Here is a 16,668-nt window from a genome sequence, read left to right as displayed (position 1 = left end):
GCTCAAATTCAGCCGTTTTGACCCTCAAACGGGATGCAGAAAATTACGGCACGTAAAAAAGATCGAAAGCAGTTTCTCAGGTTGTTTTTGAGGCTTTCTTAACGCCATTAACCTCGACGCACTTTTTCGCTCGAAACAAAACGGCCAGAAAATCATGTGGGCCCCACAGCCTTACACTTGGATTGGCCGAAAAAAGATATATAGAAACGCGAGTGTTGTACTGACGGGTGCGATCATACCAGCACTAATGCACTGGATCCCATCACAACTCGCAGCTAAGCGGGTTTGGCGAGAGTAGTACTAGGATGGGTGACCTCCCGGGAAGTCCTCGTGTTGCATCCCTTTTTATTTTTATTTTTCAGCCTAAAAAGAGTCTAAACTTGGAAACCTCATAACTTTTGAACCGTGAGGAACTACGTCGCCCATAGAACCATTGCGGAAAGCCCCAGAAACCATAATGGGCGGTGAATAGACGGTGCAATTTTTCGGGCTCAAATTCAGCCGTTTTGACCCTCAAACGGGATGCAGAAAATTACGGCACTTAAAAAAGATCGAAAGCAGTTTCTCAGGGTGTTTTTGATTCTTTCTTAACGCCATTAACCTCGACGCACTTTTTCGCTCGAAACAAAACGGCCAGAAAATCATGTGGGCCCCACGACCTTACACTTGGATTGGCCGGAACAAAGAATATACGAAAACGCGAGTGTTGTACTGACGGGTGCGATCATACCAGCACTAATGCACTGGATCCCATCAGAACTCTTCAGCTAAGCGGGGTTTGGCGAGAGTAGTACTAGGATGGGTGACCTCCCGGGAAGTCCTCGTGTTGCACCCCTTTTTATTTTTATTTTTCAGCCTAAAACGAGTCTAAACTTGGAAACCTCATAACTTTTGAACCGTGAGGAACTACGTCACCCATAGAACCATTGCGGAAAGCCCCAGAGACCATAATGGGCGGTGAATAGACGGTGCAATTTTTCGGGCTCAAATTCAGCCGTTTTGACCCTCAAACGGGATGCAGAAAATTACGGCACGTAAAAAAGATCGAAAGCAGTTTCTCAGGGTGTTTTTGAGGCTTTCTTAACCCCATTAACCTCGACGCACTTTTTCGCTCGAAACAAAACGGCCAGAAAATCATGTGGGCCCCACAGCCTTACACTTGTATTGGCCGAGAAAAGGATATATAGAAACGAGAGTGTTGTACTGACGGGTGCGATTATACCAGCACTAATGCACTGGATCCTATCACATCTCCGCAGCTAAGCGTGCTTGGACGAGAGTAGTACTAGGATGGGTGACCTCCCGGGAAGTCCTCATGTTGCATCCCTTTTATTTTTTATTTTTATTTTTCAGCCTAAAAAGAGTCTAAACTTGGAAACCTCATAACTTTTGAACCGTGAGGAACTACGTCGCCCATAACACCATTTCGGAAAGCCCCGAAACCATAATGGGCGGTGAATAGACGGTGCAATTTTTTGGGCTCAAATTCAGCCGTTTTGACCCTCAAACGGGATGCAGAAAGTTACGTCACTTAAAAAAGATCGAAAGCGGATTCTCAGGTTGTTTTTGATGCTTTCTTAACGCCATTAACCTCGACTCACTTCTTCGCTCAAAACAAAACGGCCAGAAATCATGTGGGCCCCACGACCTTACACTTGGATTGGCCGAAACAAAGAATATACGGAAACGCGAGTGTTGTACTGACGGGTGCGATCATACCAGCACTAATGCACTGGATCCCATCAGAACTCTTCAGCTAAGCGGGGTTTGGCGAGAGTAGTACTAGGATGGGTGACCTCCCGGGAAGTCCTCGTGTTGCACCCCTTTTTATTTTTATTTTTCAGCCTAAAACGAGTCTAAACTTGGAAACCTCATAACTTTTGAACCGTGAGGAACTACGTCACCCATAGAACCATTGCGGAAAGCCCCAGAGACCATAATGGGCGGTGAATAGACGGTGCAATTTTTCGGGCTCAAATTCAGCCGTTTTGACCCTCAAACGGGATGCAGAAAATTACGGCACGTAAAAAAGATCGAAAGCAGTTTCTCAGGGTGTTTTTGAGGCTTTCTTAACCCCATTAACCTCGACGCACTTTTTCGCTCGAAACAAAACGGCCAGAAAATCATGTGGGCCCCACAGCCTTACACTTGTATTGGCCGAGAAAAGGATATATAGAAACGAGAGTGTTGTACTGACGGGTGCGATTATACCAGCACTAATGCACTGGATCCTATCACATCTCCGCAGCTAAGCGTGCTTGGACGAGAGTAGTACTAGGATGGGTGACCTCCCGGGAAGTCCTCATGTTGCATCCCTTTTATTTTTTATTTTTATTTTTCAGCCTAAAAAGAGTCTAAACTTGGAAACCTCATAACTTTTGAACCGTGAGGAACTACATCGCCTATAACACCATTTCGGAAAGCCCCCGAAACCATAATGGGCGGTGAATAGACGGTGCAATTTTTTGGGCTCAAATTCAGCCGTTTTGACCCTCAAACGGGATGCAGAAAGTTACGTCACTTAAAAAAGATCGAAAGCGGATTCTCAGGTTGTTTTTGATGCTTTCTTAACGCCATTAACCTCGACTCACTTTTTCGCTCAAACAAAACGGCCAGAAAATCATGTGGGCCCCACGGCCTTACACTTGGATTGGCCGAAACAAAGAATATACGGAAACGCGAGTTTTGTACTGACGGGTGCGATCATACCAGCACTAATGCACTGGATCCCATCAGAACTCTTCAGCTAAGCGGGGTTTGGCGAGAGTAGTACTAGGATGGGTGACCTCCCGGGAGGTCCTCGTGTTAGGCCCTTTTTATTTTTATTTTTCAGCCTAAAACGAGTCTAAACTTGGAAACCTCATAACTTTTGAACCGTGAGGAACTACGTCACCCATAGAACCATTGCGGAAAGCCCCAGAGACCATAATGGGCGGTGAATAGACGGTGCAATTTTTCGGGCTCAAATTCAGCCGTTTTGACCCTCAAACGGGATGCAGAAAATTACGGCACGTAAAAAAGATCGAAAGCAGTTTCTCAGGGTGTTTTTGAGGCTTTCTTAACGCCATTAACCTCGACGCACTTTTTCGCTCGAAACAAAACGGCCAGAAAATCATGTGGGCCCCACGACCTTACACTTGGATTGGCCGAACAAAGAATATACGAAACGCGAGTGTTGTACTGACGGGTGCGATCATACCAGCACTAATGCACTGGATCCCATCAGAACTCTTCAGCTAAGCGGGTTTGGCGAGAGTAGTACTAGGATGGGTGACCTCCCGGGAAGTCCTCGTGTTGCACCCCTTTTTATTTTTATTTTTCAGCCTAAAACGAGTCTAAACTTGGAAACCTCATAACTTTTGAACCGTGAGGAACTACGTCACCCATAGAACCATTGCGGAAAGCCCCAGAGACCATAATGGGCGGTGAATAGACGGTGCAATTTTTCGGGCTCAAATTCAGCCGTTTTGACCCTCAAACGGGATGCAGAAAATTACGGCACGTAAAAAAGATCGAAAGCAGTTTCTCAGGGTGTTTTTGAGGCTTTCTTAACCCCATTAACCTCGACGCACTTTTTCGCTCAAATCAAAGCGGCCAGAAAATCATGTGGGCCCCACAGCCTTACACTTGTATTGGCCGAGAAAAGGATATATAGAAACGAGAGTGTTGTACTGACGGGTGCGATTATACCAGCACTAATGCACTGGATCCTATCACATCTCCGCAGCTAAGCGTGCTTGGACGAGAGTAGTACTAGGATGGGTGACCTCCCGGGAAGTCCTCATGTTGCACCCCTTTTATTTTTTATTTTTATTTTTCAGCCTAAAAAGAGTCTAAACTTGGAAACCTCATAACTTTTGAACCGTGAGGAACTACGTCACCTATAACACCATTTCGGAAAGCCCCAGAAACCATAATGGGCGGTGAATAGACGGTGCAATTTTTTGGCTCAAATTCAGCCGTTTTGACCCTCAAATGGGATGCAGAAAGTTACGTCACTTAAAAGAGATCGAAAGCGGATTCTCAGGTTGTTTTTGATGCTTTCTTAACGCCATTAACCTCGACGCACTTTTTCGCTCAAACAAAACGGCCAGAAAATCATGTGGGCCCCACGGCCTTACACTTGGATTGGCCGAAACAAAGAATATACGGAAACGCGAGTTTTGTACTGACGGGTGCGATCATACCAGCACTAATGCACTGGATCCCATCAGAACTCTTCAGCTAAGCGGGGTTTGGCGAGAGTAGTACTAGGATGGGTGACCTCCCGGGAGGTCCTCGTGTTAGGCCCTTTTTATTTTTATTTTTCAGCCTAAAACGAGTCTAAACTTGGAAACCTCATAACTTTTGAACCGTGAGGAACTACGTCACCCATAGAACCATTGCGGAAAGCCCCAGAGACCATAATGGGCGGTGAATAGACGGTGCTATTTTTCGGGCTCAAATTCAGCCGTTTTGACCCTCAAACGGGATGCAGAAAATTACGGCACGTAAAAAAGATCGAAAGCAGTTTCTCAGGGTGTTTTTGAGGCTTTCTTAACGCCATTAACCTCGACGCACTTTTTCGCTCGAAACAAAACGGCCAGAAAATCATGTGGGCCCCACGACCTTACACTTGGATTGGCCGGAACAAAGAATATACGAAAACGCGAGTGTTGTACTGACGGGTGCGATCATACCAGCACTAATGCACTGGATCCCATCAGAACTCTTCAGCTAAGCGGGGTTTGGCGAGAGTAGTACTAGGATGGGTGACCTCCCGGGAAGTCCTCGTGTTGCACCCCTTTTTATTTTTATTTTTCAGCCTAAAACGAGTCTAAACTTGGAAACCTCATAACTTTTGAACCGTGAGGAACTACGTCACCCATAGAACCATTGCGGAAAGCCCCAGAGACCATAATGGGCGGTGAATAGACGGTGCAATTTTTCGGGCTCAAATTCAGCCGTTTTGACCCTCAAACGGGATGCAGAAAATTACGGCACGTAAAAAAGATCGAAAGCAGTTTCTCAGGGTGTTTTTGAGGCTTTCTTAACGCCATTAACCTCGACGCACTTTTTCGCTCGAAACAAAACGGCCAGAAAATCATGTGGGCCCCACAGCCTTACACTTGTATTGGCCGAGAAAAGGATATATAGAAACGAGAGTGTTGTACTGACGGGTGCGATTATACCAGCACTAATGCACTGGATCCTATCACATCTCCGCAGCTAAGCGTGCTTGGACGAGAGTAGTACTAGGATGGGTGACCTCCCGGGAAGTCCTCATGTTGCATCCCTTTTATTTTTTATTTTTATTTTTCAGCCTAAAAAGAGTCTAAACTTGGAAACCTCATAACTTTTGAACCGTGAGGAACTACGTCGCCCATAACACCATTTCGGAAAGCCCCGAAACCATAATGGGCGGTGAATAGACGGTGCAATTTTTTGGGCTCAAATTCAGCCGTTTTGACCCTCAAACGGGATGCAGAAAGTTACGTCACTTAAAAAAGATCGAAAGCGGATTCTCAGGTTGTTTTTGATGCTTTCTTAACGCCATTAACCTCGACGCACTTCTTCGCTCAAAACAAAACGGCCAGAAAATCATGTGGGCCCCACGGCCTTACACTTGGATTGGCCGAAACAAAGAATATACGGAAACGCGAGTTTTGTACTGACGGGTGCGATCATACCAGCACTAATGCACTGGATCCCATCAGAACTCTTCAGCTAAGCGGGGTTTGGCGAGAGTAGTACTAGGATGGGTGACCTCCCGGGAAGTCCTCGTGTTGCACCCCTTTTTATTTTTATTTTTCAGCCTAAAACGAGTCTAAACTTGGAAACCTCATAACTTTTGAACCGTGAGGAACTACGTCACCCATAGAACCATTGCGGAAAGCCCCAGAGACCATAATGGGCGGTGAATAGACGGTGCTATTTTTCGGGCTCAAATTCAGCCGTTTTGACCCTCAAACGGGATGCAGAAAATTACGGCACGTAAAAAAGATCGAAAGCAGTTTCTCAGGGTGTTTTTGAGGCTTTCTTAACGCCATTAACCTCGACGCACTTTTTCGCTCGAAACAAAACGGCCAGAAAATCATGTGGGCCCCACGACCTTACACTTGGATTGGCCGGAACAAAGAATATACGAAAACGCGAGTGTTGTACTGACGGGTGCGATCATACCAGCACTAATGCACTGGATCCCATCAGAACTCTTCAGCTAAGCGTGTTTGGCGAGAGTAGTACTAGGATGGGTGACCTCCCGGGAGGTCCTCGTGTAACGCCCTTTTTATTTTTATTTTTCAGCCTAAAACGAGTCTAAACTTGGAAACCTCATAACTTTTGAACCGTGAGGAACTACGTCACCCATAGAACCATTGCGGAAAGCCCCAGAGACCATAATGGGCGGTGAATAGACGGTGCAATTTTTCGGGCTCAAATTCAGCCGTTTTGACCCTCAAACGGGATGCAGAAAATTACGGCACGTAAAAAAGATCGAAAGCAGTTTCTCAGGGTGTTTTTGAGGCTTTCTTAACGCCATTAACCTCGACGCACTTTTTCGCTCGAAACAAAACGGCCAGAAAATCATGTGGGCCCCACAGCCTTACACTTGTATTGGCCGAGAAAAGGATATATAGAAACGAGAGTGTTGTACTGACGGGTGCGATTATACCAGCACTAATGCACTGGATCCTATCACATCTCCGCAGCTAAGCGTGCTTGGACGAGAGTAGTACTAGGATGGGTGACCTCCCGGGAAGTCCTCATGTTGCACCCCTTTTATTTTTTATTTTTATTTTTCAGCCTAAAAAGAGTCTAAACTTGGAAACCTCATAACTTTTGAACCGTGAGGAACTACGTCGCCCATAACACCATTTCGGAAAGCCCCAAAACCATAATGGGCGGTGAATAGACGGTGCAATTTTTTGGGCTCAAATTCAGCCGTTTTGACCCTCAAACGGGATGCAGAAAGTTACGGCACTTAAAAAAGATCGAAAGCGGATTCTCAGGTTGTTTTTGATGCTTTCTTAACGCCATTAACCTCGACGCACTTTTTCGCTCAAACAAAACGGCCAGAAAATCATGTGGGCCCCACGGCCTTACACTTGGATTGGCCGAAACAAAGAATATACGGAAACGCGAGTTTTGTACTGACGGGTGCGATCATACCAGCACTAATGCACTGGATCCCATCAGAACTCTTCAGCTAAGCGGGGTTTGGCGAGAGTAGTACTAGGATGGGTGACCTCCCGGGAGGTCCTCGTGTAAGGCCCTTTTTATTTTTATTTTTCAGCCTAAAACGAGTCTAAACTTGGAAACCTCATAACTTTTGAACCGTGAGGAACTACGTCACCCATAGAACCATTGCGGAAAGCCCCAGAGACCATAATGGGCGGTGAATAGACGGTGCTATTTTTCGGGCTCAAATTCAGCCGTTTTGACCCTCAAACGGGATGCAGAAAATTACGGCACGTAAAAAAGATCGAAAGCAGTTTCTCAGGGTGTTTTTGAGGCTTTCTTAACGCCATTAACTTCGACGCACTTTTTCGCTCGAAACAAAACGGCCAGAAAATCATGTGGGCCCCACGACCTTACACTTGGATTGGCCGAAACAAAGAATATACGGAAATGCGAGTTTTGTACTTACGGGTGTGATCATACCAGCACTAATGCACTGGATCCCATCAGAACTCTTCAGCTAAGCGGGGTTTGGCGAGAGTAGTACTAGGATGGGTGACCTCCCGGGAGGTCCTCGTGTAAGGCCCTTTTTATTTTTATTTTTCAGCCTAAAACGAGTCTAAACTTGGAAACCTCATAACTTTTGAACCGTGAGGAACTACGTCACCCATAGAACCATTGCGGAAAGCCCCAGAGACCATAATGGGCGGTGAATAGACGGTGCAATTTTTCGGGCTCAAATTCAGCCGTTTTGACCCTCAAACGGGATGCAGAAAATTACGGCACGTAAAAAAGATCGAAAGCAGTTTCTCAGGGTGTTTTTGAGGCTTTCTTAACGCCATTAACTTCGACGCACTTTTTCGCTCGAAACAAAACGGCCAGAAAATCATGTGGGCCCCACGACCTTACACTTGGATTGGCCGGAACAAAGAATATACGAAAACGCGAGTGTTGTACTGACGGGTGCGATCATACCAGCACTAATGCACTGGATCCCATCAGAACTCTTCAGCTAAGCGTGGTTGGCGAGAGTAGTACTAGGATGGGTGACCTCCCGGGAAGTCCTCATGTTGCATCCCTTTTATTTTTTATTTTTATTTTTCAGCCTAAAAAGAGTCTAAACTTGGAAACCTCATAACTTTTGAACCGTGAGGAACTACGTCGCCCATAACACCATTTCGGAAAGCCCCAGAAACCATAATGGGCGGTGAATAGACGGTGCAATTTTTCGGGCTCAAATTCAGCCGTTTTGACCCTCAAACGGGATGCAGAAAGTTACGGCACTTAAAAAAGATCGAAAGCGGATTCTCAGGTTGTTTTTGATGCTTTTTAACGCCATTAACCTCGACGCACTTTTTCGCTCAAAACAAAACGGCCAGAAAATCATGTGGGCCCCACGACCTTACACTTGGATTGGCCGGAACAAAGAATATACGAAACGCGAGTGTTGTACTGACGGGTGCGATCATACCAGCACTAATGCACTGGATCCCATCAGAATCTGCAGCTAAGCGTGGTTGGGCGAGAGTAGTACTAGGATGGGTGACCTCCCGGGAAGTCCTCGTGTTGCACCCCTTTTTATTTTTATTTTTCAGCCTAAAACGAGTCTAAACTTGGAAACCTCATAACTTTTGAACCGTGAGGAACTACGTCACCCATAGAACCATTGCGGAAAGCCCCAGAACCATAATGGGCGGTGAATAGACGGTGCAATTTTTCGGGCTCAAATTCAGCCGTTTTGACCCTCAAACGGGATGCAGAAAATTACGGCACGTAAAAAAGATCGAAAGCAGTTTCTCAGGGTGTTTTTGAGGCTTTCTTAACGCCATTAACCTCGACGCACTTTTTCGCTCGAAACAAAACGGCCAGAAAATCATGTGGGCCCCACAGCCTTACACTTGTATTGGCCGAGAAAAGGATATATAGAAACGAGAGTGTTGTACTGACGGGTGCGATCATACCAGCACTAATGCACTGGATCCTATCACATCTCCGCAGCTAAGCGTGCTTGGACGAGAGTAGTACTAGGATGGGTGACCTCCCGGGAAGTCCTCGTGTTGCACCCCTTTTTATTTTTATTTTTCAGCCTAAAACGAGTCTAAACTTGGAAACCTCATAACTTTTGAACCGTGAGGAACTACGTCACCCATAGAACCATTGCGGAAAGCCCCAGAACCATAATGGGCGGTGAATAGACGGTGCTATTTTTCGGGCTCAAATTCAGCCGTTTTGACCCTCAAACGGGATGCAGAAAATTACGGCACGTAAAAAAGATCGAAAGCAGTTTCTCAGGGTGTTTTTGAGGCTTTCTTAACGCCATTAACCTCGACGCACTTTTTCGCTCGAAACAAAACGGCCAGAAAATCATGTGGGCCCCACAGCCTTACACTTGTATTGGCCGAGAAAAGGATATATAGAAACGAGAGTGTTGTACTGACGGGTGCGATTATACCAGCACTAATGCACTGGATCCTATCACATCTCCGCAGCTAAGCGTGCTTGGACGAGAGTAGTACTAGGATGGGTGACCTCCCGGGAAGTCCTCATGTTGCACCCCTTTTATTTTTTATTTTTATTTTTCAGCCTAAAAAGAGTCTAAACTTGGAAACCTCATAACTTTTGAACCGTGAGGAACTACGTCGCCCATAACACCATTTCGGAAAGCCCCGAAACCATAATGGGCGGTGAATAGACGGTGCAATTTTTTGGGCTCAAATTCAGCCGTTTTGACCCTCAAACGGGATGCAGAAAGTTACGGCACTTAAAAAAGATCGAAAGCGGATTCTCAGGTTGTTTTTGATGCTTTCTTAACGCCATTAACCTCGACGCACTTTTTCGCTCAAACAAAACGGCCAGAAAATCATGTGGGCCCCACGGCCTTACACTTGGATTGGCCGAAACAAAGAATATACGGAAACGCGAGTTTTGTACTGACGGGTGCGATCATACCAGCACTAATGCACTGGATCCCATCAGAACTCTTCAGCTAAGCGGGGTTTGGCGAGAGTAGTACTAGGATGGGTGACCTCCCGGGAAGTCCTCGTGTTGCACCCCTTTTTATTTTTATTTTTCAGCCTAAAACGAGTCTAAACTTGGAAACCTCATAACTTTTGAACCGTGAGGAACTACGTCACCCATAGAACCATTGCGGAAAGCCCCAGAGACAATAATGGGCGGTGAATAGACGGTGCTATTTTTCGGGCTCAAATTCAGCCGTTTTGACCCTCAAACGGGATGCAGAAAATTACGGCACGTAAAAAAGATCGAAAGCAGTTTCTCAGGGTGTTTTTGAGGCTTTCTTAACGCCATTAACTTCGACGCACTTTTTCGCTCGAAACAAAACGGCCAGAAAATCATGTGGGCCCCACGACCTTACACTTGGATTGGCCGGAACAAAGAATATACGAAAACGCGAGTGTTGTACTGACGGGTGCGATCATACCAGCACTAATGCACTGGATCCCATCAGAACTCTTCAGCTAAGCGGGGTTTGGCGAGAGTAGTACTAGGATGGGTGACCTCCCGGGAAGTCCTCGTGTTGCACCCCTTTTTATTTTTATTTTTCAGCCTAAAACGAGTCTAAACTTGGAAACCTCATAACTTTTGAACCGTGAGGAACTACGTCACCCATAGAACCTTTGCGGAAAGCCCCAGAGACCATAATGGGTGGTGAATAGACGGTGCAATTTTTCGGGCTCAAATTCAGCCGTTTTGACCCTCAAACGGGATGCAGAAAATTACGGCACGTAAAAAAGATCGAAAGCGGATTCTCAGGTTGTTTTTGATGCTTTCTTAACGCCATTAACCTCGACGCACTTTTTCGCTCGAAACAAAACGGCCAGAAAATCATGTGGGCCCCACGACCTTACACTTGGATTGGCCGGAACAAAGAATATACGAAAACGCGAGTGTTGTACTGACGGGTGCGATCATACCAGCACTAATGCACTGGATCCCATCAGAACTCTTCAGCTAAGCGGGGTTTGGCGAGAGTAGTACTAGGATGGGTGACCTCCCGGGAAGTCCTCGTGTTGCACCCCTTTTTATTTTTATTTTTCAGCCTAAAACGAGTCTAAACTTGGAAACCTCATAACTTTTGAACCGTGAGGAACTACGTCACCCATAGAACCATTGCGGAAAGCCCCAGAGACAATAATGGGCGGTGAATAGACGGTGCAATTTTTCGGGCTCAAATTCAGCCGTTTTGACCCTCAAACGGGATGCAGAAAATTACGGCACGTAAAAAAGATCGAAAGCAGTTTCTCAGGGTGTTTTTGATGCTTTCTAAACGCCATTAACCTCGACGCACTTTTTCGCTCGAAACAAAACGGCAAGAAAATCATGTGGGCCCCACGGCCTTACACTTGGATTGGCCGAGAAAAGGATATATAGAAACGAGAGTGTTGTACTGACGGGTGCGATCATACCAGCACTAATGCACTGGATCCCATCAGAACTCCGCAGCTAAGCGTGCTTGGGCGAGAGTAGTACTAGGATGGGTGACCTCCCGGGAAGTCCTCGTGTTGCACCCCTTTTATTTTTTATTTTTTTTTCAGCCTAAAACGAGTCTAAACTTGGAAACCTCATAACTTTTGAACCGTGAGGAACTACGTCGCCCATAGCACCATTTCGGAAAGCCCCAGAAACCATAATGGGCGGTGAATAGACGGTGCAATTTTTCGGGCTCAAATTCAGCCGTTTTGACCCTCAAACGGGATGCAGAAAGTTACGGCACGTAAAAAAGATCGAAAGCGGATTCTCAGGTGTTTTTGATGCTTTCTTAACGCCATTAACCTCGACGCACTTTTTCGCTCGAAACAAAACGGCCAGAAAATCATGTGGGCCCCACGGCCTTACACTTGGATTGGCCGAGAAAAGGATATATAGAAACGAGAGTGTTGTACTGACGGGTGCGATCATACCAGCACTAATGCACTGGATCCCATCAGAACTCCGCAGCTAAGCGTGCTTGGGCGAGAGTAGTACTAGGATGGGTGACCTCCCGGGAAGTCCTCGTGTTGCACCCCTTTTATTTTTATTTTTTTTTCAGCCTAAAACGAGTCTAAACTTGGAAACCTCATAACTTTTGAACCGTGAGGAACTACGTCGCCCATAGCACCATTTCGGAAAGCCCCAGAAACCATAATGGGCGGTGAATAGACGGTGCAATTTTTCGGGCTCAAATTCAGCCGTTTTGACCCTCAAACGGGATGCAGAAAGTTACGGCACGTAAAAAAGATCGAAAGCGGATTCTCAGGGTGTTTTTGATGCTTTCTTAACGCCATTAACCTCGACGCACTTTTTCGCTCGAAACAAAACGGCCAGAAAATCATGTGGGCCCCACGGCCTTACACTTGGATTGGCCGAGAAAAGGATATATAGAAACGAGAGTGTTGTACTGACGGGTGCGATCATACCAGCACTAATGCACTGGATCCCATCAGAACTCCGCAGCTAAGCGTGCTTGGGCGAGAGTAGTACTAGGATGGGTGACCTCCCGGGAAGTCCTCGTGTTGCACCCCTTTTTATTTTTTATTTTTTTTTCAGCCTAAAACGAGTCTAAACTTGGAAACCTCATAACTTTTGAACCGTGAGGAACTACGTCGCCCATAGCACCATTTCGGAAAGCCCCAGAAACCATAATGGGCGGTGAATAGACGGTGCAATTTTTCGGGCTCAAATTCAGCCGTTTTGACCCTCAAACGGGATGCAGAAAGTTACGGCACGTAAAAAAGATCGAAAGCGGATTCTCAGGGTGTTTTTGATGCTTTCTTAACGCCATTAACCTCGACGCACTTTTTCGCTCGAAACAAAACGGCCAGAAAATCATGTGGGCCCCACGGCCTTACACTTGGATTGGCCGAGAAAAGGATATAGAAACGAGAGTGTTGTACTGACGGGTGCGATCATACCAGCACTAATGCACTGGATCCCATCAGAACTCCGCAGCTAAGCGTGCTTGGGCGAGAGTAGTACTAGGATGGGTGACCTCCCGGGAAGTCCTCGTGTTGCACCCCTTTTTATTTTTTATTTTTTTTTCAGCCTAAAACGAGTCTAAACTTGGAAACCTCATAACTTTTGAACCGTGAGGAACTACGTCGCCCATAGCACCATTTCGGAAAGCCCCAGAAACCATAATGGGCGGTGAATAGACGGTGCAATTTTTCGGGCTCAAATTCAGCCGTTTTGACCCTCAAACGGGATGCAGAAAGTTACGGCACGTAAAAAAGATCGAAAGCGGATTCTCAGGGTGTTTTTGATGCTTTCTTAACGCCATTAACCTCGACGCACTTTTTCGCTCGAAACAAAACGGCCAGAAAATCATGTGGGCCCCACGGCCTTACACTTGGATTGGCCGAGAAAAGGATATATAGAAACGAGAGTGTTGTACTGACGGGTGCGATCATACCAGCACTAATGCACTGGATCCCATCAGAACTCCGCAGCTAAGCGTGCTTGGGCGAGAGTAGTACTAGGATGGGTGACCTCCCGGGAAGTCCTCGTGTTGCACCCTTTTTATTTTTTATTTTTTTTTCAGCCTAAAACGAGTCTAAACTTGGAAACCTCATAACTTTTGAACCGTGAGGAACTACGTCGCCCATAGCACCATTTCGGAAAGCCCCAGAAACCATAATGGGCGGTGAATAGACGGTGCAATTTTTCGGGCTCAAATTCAGCCGTTTTGACCCTCAAACGGGATGCAGAAAGTTACGGCACGTAAAAAAGATCGAAAGCGGATTCTCAGGGTGTTTTTGATGCTTTCTTAACGCCATTAACCTCGACGCACTTTTTCGCTCGAAACAAAACGGCCAGAAAATCATGTGGGCCCCACGACCTTACACTTGGATTGGCCGAAACAAAGAATATACGAAACGCGAGTGTTGTACTGACGGGTGCGATCATACCAGCACTAATGCACTGGATCCCATCAGAACTCTTCAGCTAAGCGGGTTTGGCGAGAGTAGTACTAGGATGGGTGACCTCCCGGGAAGTCCTCGTGTGCACCCCTTTTTATTTTTATTTTTCAGCCTAAAACGAGTCTAAACTTGGAAACCTCATAACTTTTGAACCGTGAGGAACTACGTCACCCATAGAACCATTGCGGAAAGCCCCAGAGACCATAATGGGCGGTGAATAGACGGTGCAATTTTTCGGGCTCAAATTCAGCCGTTTTGACCCTCAAACGGGATGCAGAAAATTACGGCACGTAAAAAAGATCGAAAGCAGTTTCTCAGGGTGTTTTTGAGGCTTTCTTAACGCCATTAACTTCGACGCACTTTTTCGCTCGAAACAAAACGGCCAGAAAATCATGTGGGCCCCACGACCTTACACTTGGATTGGCCGGAAAAAGAATATACGAAACGAGAGTGTTGTACTGACGGGTGCGATCATACCAGCACTAATGCACTGGATCCCATCAGAACTCTTCAGCTAAGCGTGTTTGGCGAGAGTAGTACTAGGATGGGTGACCTCCCGGGAAGTCCTCGTGTTGCACCCCTTTTTATTTTTATTTTTCAGCCTAAAACGAGTCTAAACTTGGAAACCTCATAACTTTTGAACCGTGAGGAACTACGTCGCCCATAACACCATTTCGGAAAGCCCCAGAAACCATAATGGGCGGTGAATAGACGGTGCAATTTTTCGGGCTCAAATTCAGCCGTTTTGACCCTCAAACGGGATGCAGAAAATTACGGCACGTAAAAAAGATCGAAAGCAGTTTCTCAGGGTGTTTTTGAGGCTTTCTTAACGCCATTAACCTCGACGCACTTTTTCGCTCGAAACAAAACGGCCAGAAAATCATGTGGGCCCCACAGCCTTACACTTGGATTGGCCGAGAAAAGGATATATAGAAACGAGAGTGTTGTACTGACGGGTGCGATCATACCAGCACTAATGCACTGGATCCCATCACATCTCCGCAGCTAAGCGTGCTTGGACGAGAGTAGTACTAGGATGGGTGACCTCCCGGGAAGTCCTCGTGTTGCACCCCTTTTATTTTTTATTTTTATTTTTCAGCCTAAAAAGAGTCTAAACTTGGAAACCTCATAACTTTTGAACCGTGAGGAACTACGTCGCCCATAACACCATTTCGGAATGCCCCGGAAACCATAATGGGCGTTGGATCGACGGTGCAATTTTTCGGGCTCAAATTCAGCCGTTTTGACCCTCAAACGGGATGCAGAAAGTTACGGCACTTAAAAAAGATCGAAAGCGGATTCTCAGGTTGTTTTTGATGCTTTCTTAACGCCATTAACCTCGACGCACTTTTTCGCTCAAAACAAAACGGCCAGAAAATCATGTGGGCCCCACGACCTTACACTTGGATTGGCCGGAACAAAGAATATACGAAAACGCGAGTGTTGTACTGACGGGTGCGATCATACCAGCACTAATGCACTGGATCCCATCAGAACTCTGCAGCTAAGCGTGGTTGGGCGAGAGTAGTACTAGGATGGGTGACCTCCCGGGAAGTCCTCGTGTTGCACCCCTTTTTATTTTTATTTTTCAGCCTAAAACGAGTCTAAACTTGGAAACCTCATAACTTTTGAACCGTGAGGAACTACGTCACCCATAGAACCATTGCGGAAAGCCCCAGAAACCATAATGGGCGGTGAATAGACGGTGCAATTTTTCGGGCTCAAATTCAGCCGTTTTGACCCTCAAACGGGATGCAGAAAATTACGGCACGTAAAAAAGATCGAAAGCAGTTTCTCAGGGTGTTTTTGAGGCTTTCTTAACCCCATTAACCTCGACGCACTTTTTCGCTCGAAACAAAACGGCCAGAAAATCATGTGGGCCCCACAGCCTTACACTTGGATTGGCCGAGAAAAGGATATATAGAAACGAGAGTGTTGTACTGACGGGTGCGATCATACCAGCACTAATGCACTGGATCCCATCACATCTCCGCAGCTAAGCGTGCTTGGCGAGAGTAGTACTAGGATGGGTGACCTCCCGGGAAGTCCTCGTGTTGCACCCCTTTTTATTTTTATTTTTCAGCCTAAAACGAGTCTAAACTTGGAAACCTCATAACTTTTGAACCGTGAGGAACTACGTCGCCCATAGAACCATTGCGGAAAGCCCCAGAAACCATAATGGGCGGTGAATAGACGGTGCAATTTTTCGGGCTCAAATTCAGCCGTTTTGACCCTCAAACGGGATGCAGAAAATTACGGCACGTAAAAAAGATCGAAAGCAGTTTCTCAGGGTGTTTTTGAGGCTTTCTTAACGCCATTAACCTCGACGCACTTTTTCGCTCGAAACAAAACGGCCAGAAAATCATGTGGGCCCCACAGCCTTACACTTGTATTGGCCGAGAAAAGGATATATAGAAACGAGAGTGTTGTACTGACGGGTGCGATTATACCAGCACTAATGCACTGGATCCTATCACATCTCCGCAGCTAAGCGTGCTTGGACGAGAGTAGTACTAGGATGGGTGACCTCCCAGGAAGTCCTCATGTTGCCCTTTTATTTTTTATTTTTATTTTTCAGCCTAAAAAGAGTCAA

The 16,668-nt window shown here is 46.3% G+C and overlaps 22 non-coding genes and 12 pseudogenes across 22 annotated transcripts; all 34 read left to right on the top strand.

Moving 5' to 3' along the window:
• The first annotated feature begins 225 nt into the window (after positions 1–225).
• Positions 226–342, top strand: LOC125598406 (annotated as a pseudogene).
• Positions 343–716: 374 nt separating this feature from the next.
• Positions 717–835, top strand: LOC125598347. The gene has a single exon (XR_007332382.1). It is a non-coding gene; the product is annotated as a 5S ribosomal RNA (ribosomal RNA).
• Positions 836–1,208: 373 nt separating this feature from the next.
• LOC125598364 lies at positions 1,209–1,327 on the top strand (annotated as a pseudogene).
• A 378-nt stretch (positions 1,328–1,705) lies between these two features.
• On the top strand, positions 1,706–1,824 carry LOC125598345. Its single transcript, XR_007332380.1, has one exon. It is a non-coding gene; the product is annotated as a 5S ribosomal RNA (ribosomal RNA).
• A 373-nt stretch (positions 1,825–2,197) lies between these two features.
• Positions 2,198–2,316, top strand: LOC125598363 (annotated as a pseudogene).
• Positions 2,317–2,695: 379 nt separating this feature from the next.
• LOC125598405 lies at positions 2,696–2,814 on the top strand (annotated as a pseudogene).
• Positions 2,815–3,185: 371 nt separating this feature from the next.
• On the top strand, positions 3,186–3,303 carry LOC125598350. Its single transcript, XR_007332385.1, has one exon. It is a non-coding gene; the product is annotated as a 5S ribosomal RNA (ribosomal RNA).
• A 373-nt stretch (positions 3,304–3,676) lies between these two features.
• LOC125598355 lies at positions 3,677–3,795 on the top strand. Its single transcript, XR_007332390.1, has one exon. It is a non-coding gene; the product is annotated as a 5S ribosomal RNA (ribosomal RNA).
• A 378-nt stretch (positions 3,796–4,173) lies between these two features.
• Positions 4,174–4,292, top strand: LOC125598404 (annotated as a pseudogene).
• A 373-nt stretch (positions 4,293–4,665) lies between these two features.
• On the top strand, positions 4,666–4,784 carry LOC125598344. The gene has a single exon (XR_007332379.1). It is a non-coding gene; the product is annotated as a 5S ribosomal RNA (ribosomal RNA).
• Positions 4,785–5,157: 373 nt separating this feature from the next.
• Positions 5,158–5,276, top strand: LOC125598362 (annotated as a pseudogene).
• Positions 5,277–5,655: 379 nt separating this feature from the next.
• Positions 5,656–5,774, top strand: LOC125598343. The gene has a single exon (XR_007332378.1). It is a non-coding gene; the product is annotated as a 5S ribosomal RNA (ribosomal RNA).
• A 374-nt stretch (positions 5,775–6,148) lies between these two features.
• On the top strand, positions 6,149–6,266 carry LOC125598382 (annotated as a pseudogene).
• Positions 6,267–6,638: 372 nt separating this feature from the next.
• LOC125598354 lies at positions 6,639–6,757 on the top strand. The gene has a single exon (XR_007332389.1). It is a non-coding gene; the product is annotated as a 5S ribosomal RNA (ribosomal RNA).
• A 378-nt stretch (positions 6,758–7,135) lies between these two features.
• LOC125598413 lies at positions 7,136–7,254 on the top strand (annotated as a pseudogene).
• A 373-nt stretch (positions 7,255–7,627) lies between these two features.
• Positions 7,628–7,746, top strand: LOC125598407 (annotated as a pseudogene).
• Positions 7,747–8,119: 373 nt separating this feature from the next.
• LOC125598372 lies at positions 8,120–8,237 on the top strand (annotated as a pseudogene).
• Positions 8,238–8,615: 378 nt separating this feature from the next.
• Positions 8,616–8,733, top strand: LOC125598338. Its single transcript, XR_007332373.1, has one exon. It is a non-coding gene; the product is annotated as a 5S ribosomal RNA (ribosomal RNA).
• Positions 8,734–9,105: 372 nt separating this feature from the next.
• On the top strand, positions 9,106–9,224 carry LOC125598332. Its single transcript, XR_007332367.1, has one exon. It is a non-coding gene; the product is annotated as a 5S ribosomal RNA (ribosomal RNA).
• A 372-nt stretch (positions 9,225–9,596) lies between these two features.
• LOC125598353 lies at positions 9,597–9,715 on the top strand. The gene has a single exon (XR_007332388.1). It is a non-coding gene; the product is annotated as a 5S ribosomal RNA (ribosomal RNA).
• Positions 9,716–10,093: 378 nt separating this feature from the next.
• LOC125598342 lies at positions 10,094–10,212 on the top strand. The gene has a single exon (XR_007332377.1). It is a non-coding gene; the product is annotated as a 5S ribosomal RNA (ribosomal RNA).
• A 374-nt stretch (positions 10,213–10,586) lies between these two features.
• On the top strand, positions 10,587–10,705 carry LOC125598341. The gene has a single exon (XR_007332376.1). It is a non-coding gene; the product is annotated as a 5S ribosomal RNA (ribosomal RNA).
• Positions 10,706–11,079: 374 nt separating this feature from the next.
• Positions 11,080–11,198, top strand: LOC125598340. The gene has a single exon (XR_007332375.1). It is a non-coding gene; the product is annotated as a 5S ribosomal RNA (ribosomal RNA).
• A 373-nt stretch (positions 11,199–11,571) lies between these two features.
• Positions 11,572–11,690, top strand: LOC125598455. The gene has a single exon (XR_007332441.1). It is a non-coding gene; the product is annotated as a 5S ribosomal RNA (ribosomal RNA).
• Positions 11,691–12,066: 376 nt separating this feature from the next.
• On the top strand, positions 12,067–12,185 carry LOC125598454. Its single transcript, XR_007332440.1, has one exon. It is a non-coding gene; the product is annotated as a 5S ribosomal RNA (ribosomal RNA).
• Positions 12,186–12,561: 376 nt separating this feature from the next.
• LOC125598453 lies at positions 12,562–12,680 on the top strand. Its single transcript, XR_007332439.1, has one exon. It is a non-coding gene; the product is annotated as a 5S ribosomal RNA (ribosomal RNA).
• Positions 12,681–13,056: 376 nt separating this feature from the next.
• LOC125598452 lies at positions 13,057–13,175 on the top strand. The gene has a single exon (XR_007332438.1). It is a non-coding gene; the product is annotated as a 5S ribosomal RNA (ribosomal RNA).
• Positions 13,176–13,553: 378 nt separating this feature from the next.
• LOC125598319 lies at positions 13,554–13,672 on the top strand. Its single transcript, XR_007332354.1, has one exon. It is a non-coding gene; the product is annotated as a 5S ribosomal RNA (ribosomal RNA).
• A 377-nt stretch (positions 13,673–14,049) lies between these two features.
• Positions 14,050–14,166, top strand: LOC125598381 (annotated as a pseudogene).
• A 372-nt stretch (positions 14,167–14,538) lies between these two features.
• Positions 14,539–14,656, top strand: LOC125598337. The gene has a single exon (XR_007332372.1). It is a non-coding gene; the product is annotated as a 5S ribosomal RNA (ribosomal RNA).
• Positions 14,657–15,029: 373 nt separating this feature from the next.
• On the top strand, positions 15,030–15,148 carry LOC125598329. The gene has a single exon (XR_007332364.1). It is a non-coding gene; the product is annotated as a 5S ribosomal RNA (ribosomal RNA).
• A 380-nt stretch (positions 15,149–15,528) lies between these two features.
• On the top strand, positions 15,529–15,647 carry LOC125598327. Its single transcript, XR_007332362.1, has one exon. It is a non-coding gene; the product is annotated as a 5S ribosomal RNA (ribosomal RNA).
• Positions 15,648–16,020: 373 nt separating this feature from the next.
• Positions 16,021–16,138, top strand: LOC125598339. The gene has a single exon (XR_007332374.1). It is a non-coding gene; the product is annotated as a 5S ribosomal RNA (ribosomal RNA).
• Positions 16,139–16,511: 373 nt separating this feature from the next.
• On the top strand, positions 16,512–16,630 carry LOC125598396 (annotated as a pseudogene).
• The last annotated feature ends 38 nt before the right edge of the window (positions 16,631–16,668 follow it).

The sequence above is a fragment of the Brassica napus genome, unplaced genomic scaffold, assembly GCF_020379485.1.
Source record: "Brassica napus cultivar Da-Ae unplaced genomic scaffold, Da-Ae ScsIHWf_1705;HRSCAF=2333, whole genome shotgun sequence".
NCBI classification, from domain to species: Eukaryota; Viridiplantae; Streptophyta; class Magnoliopsida; order Brassicales; family Brassicaceae; genus Brassica; species Brassica napus.
This window is presented reverse-complemented; position numbering and strand designations above follow the sequence as displayed.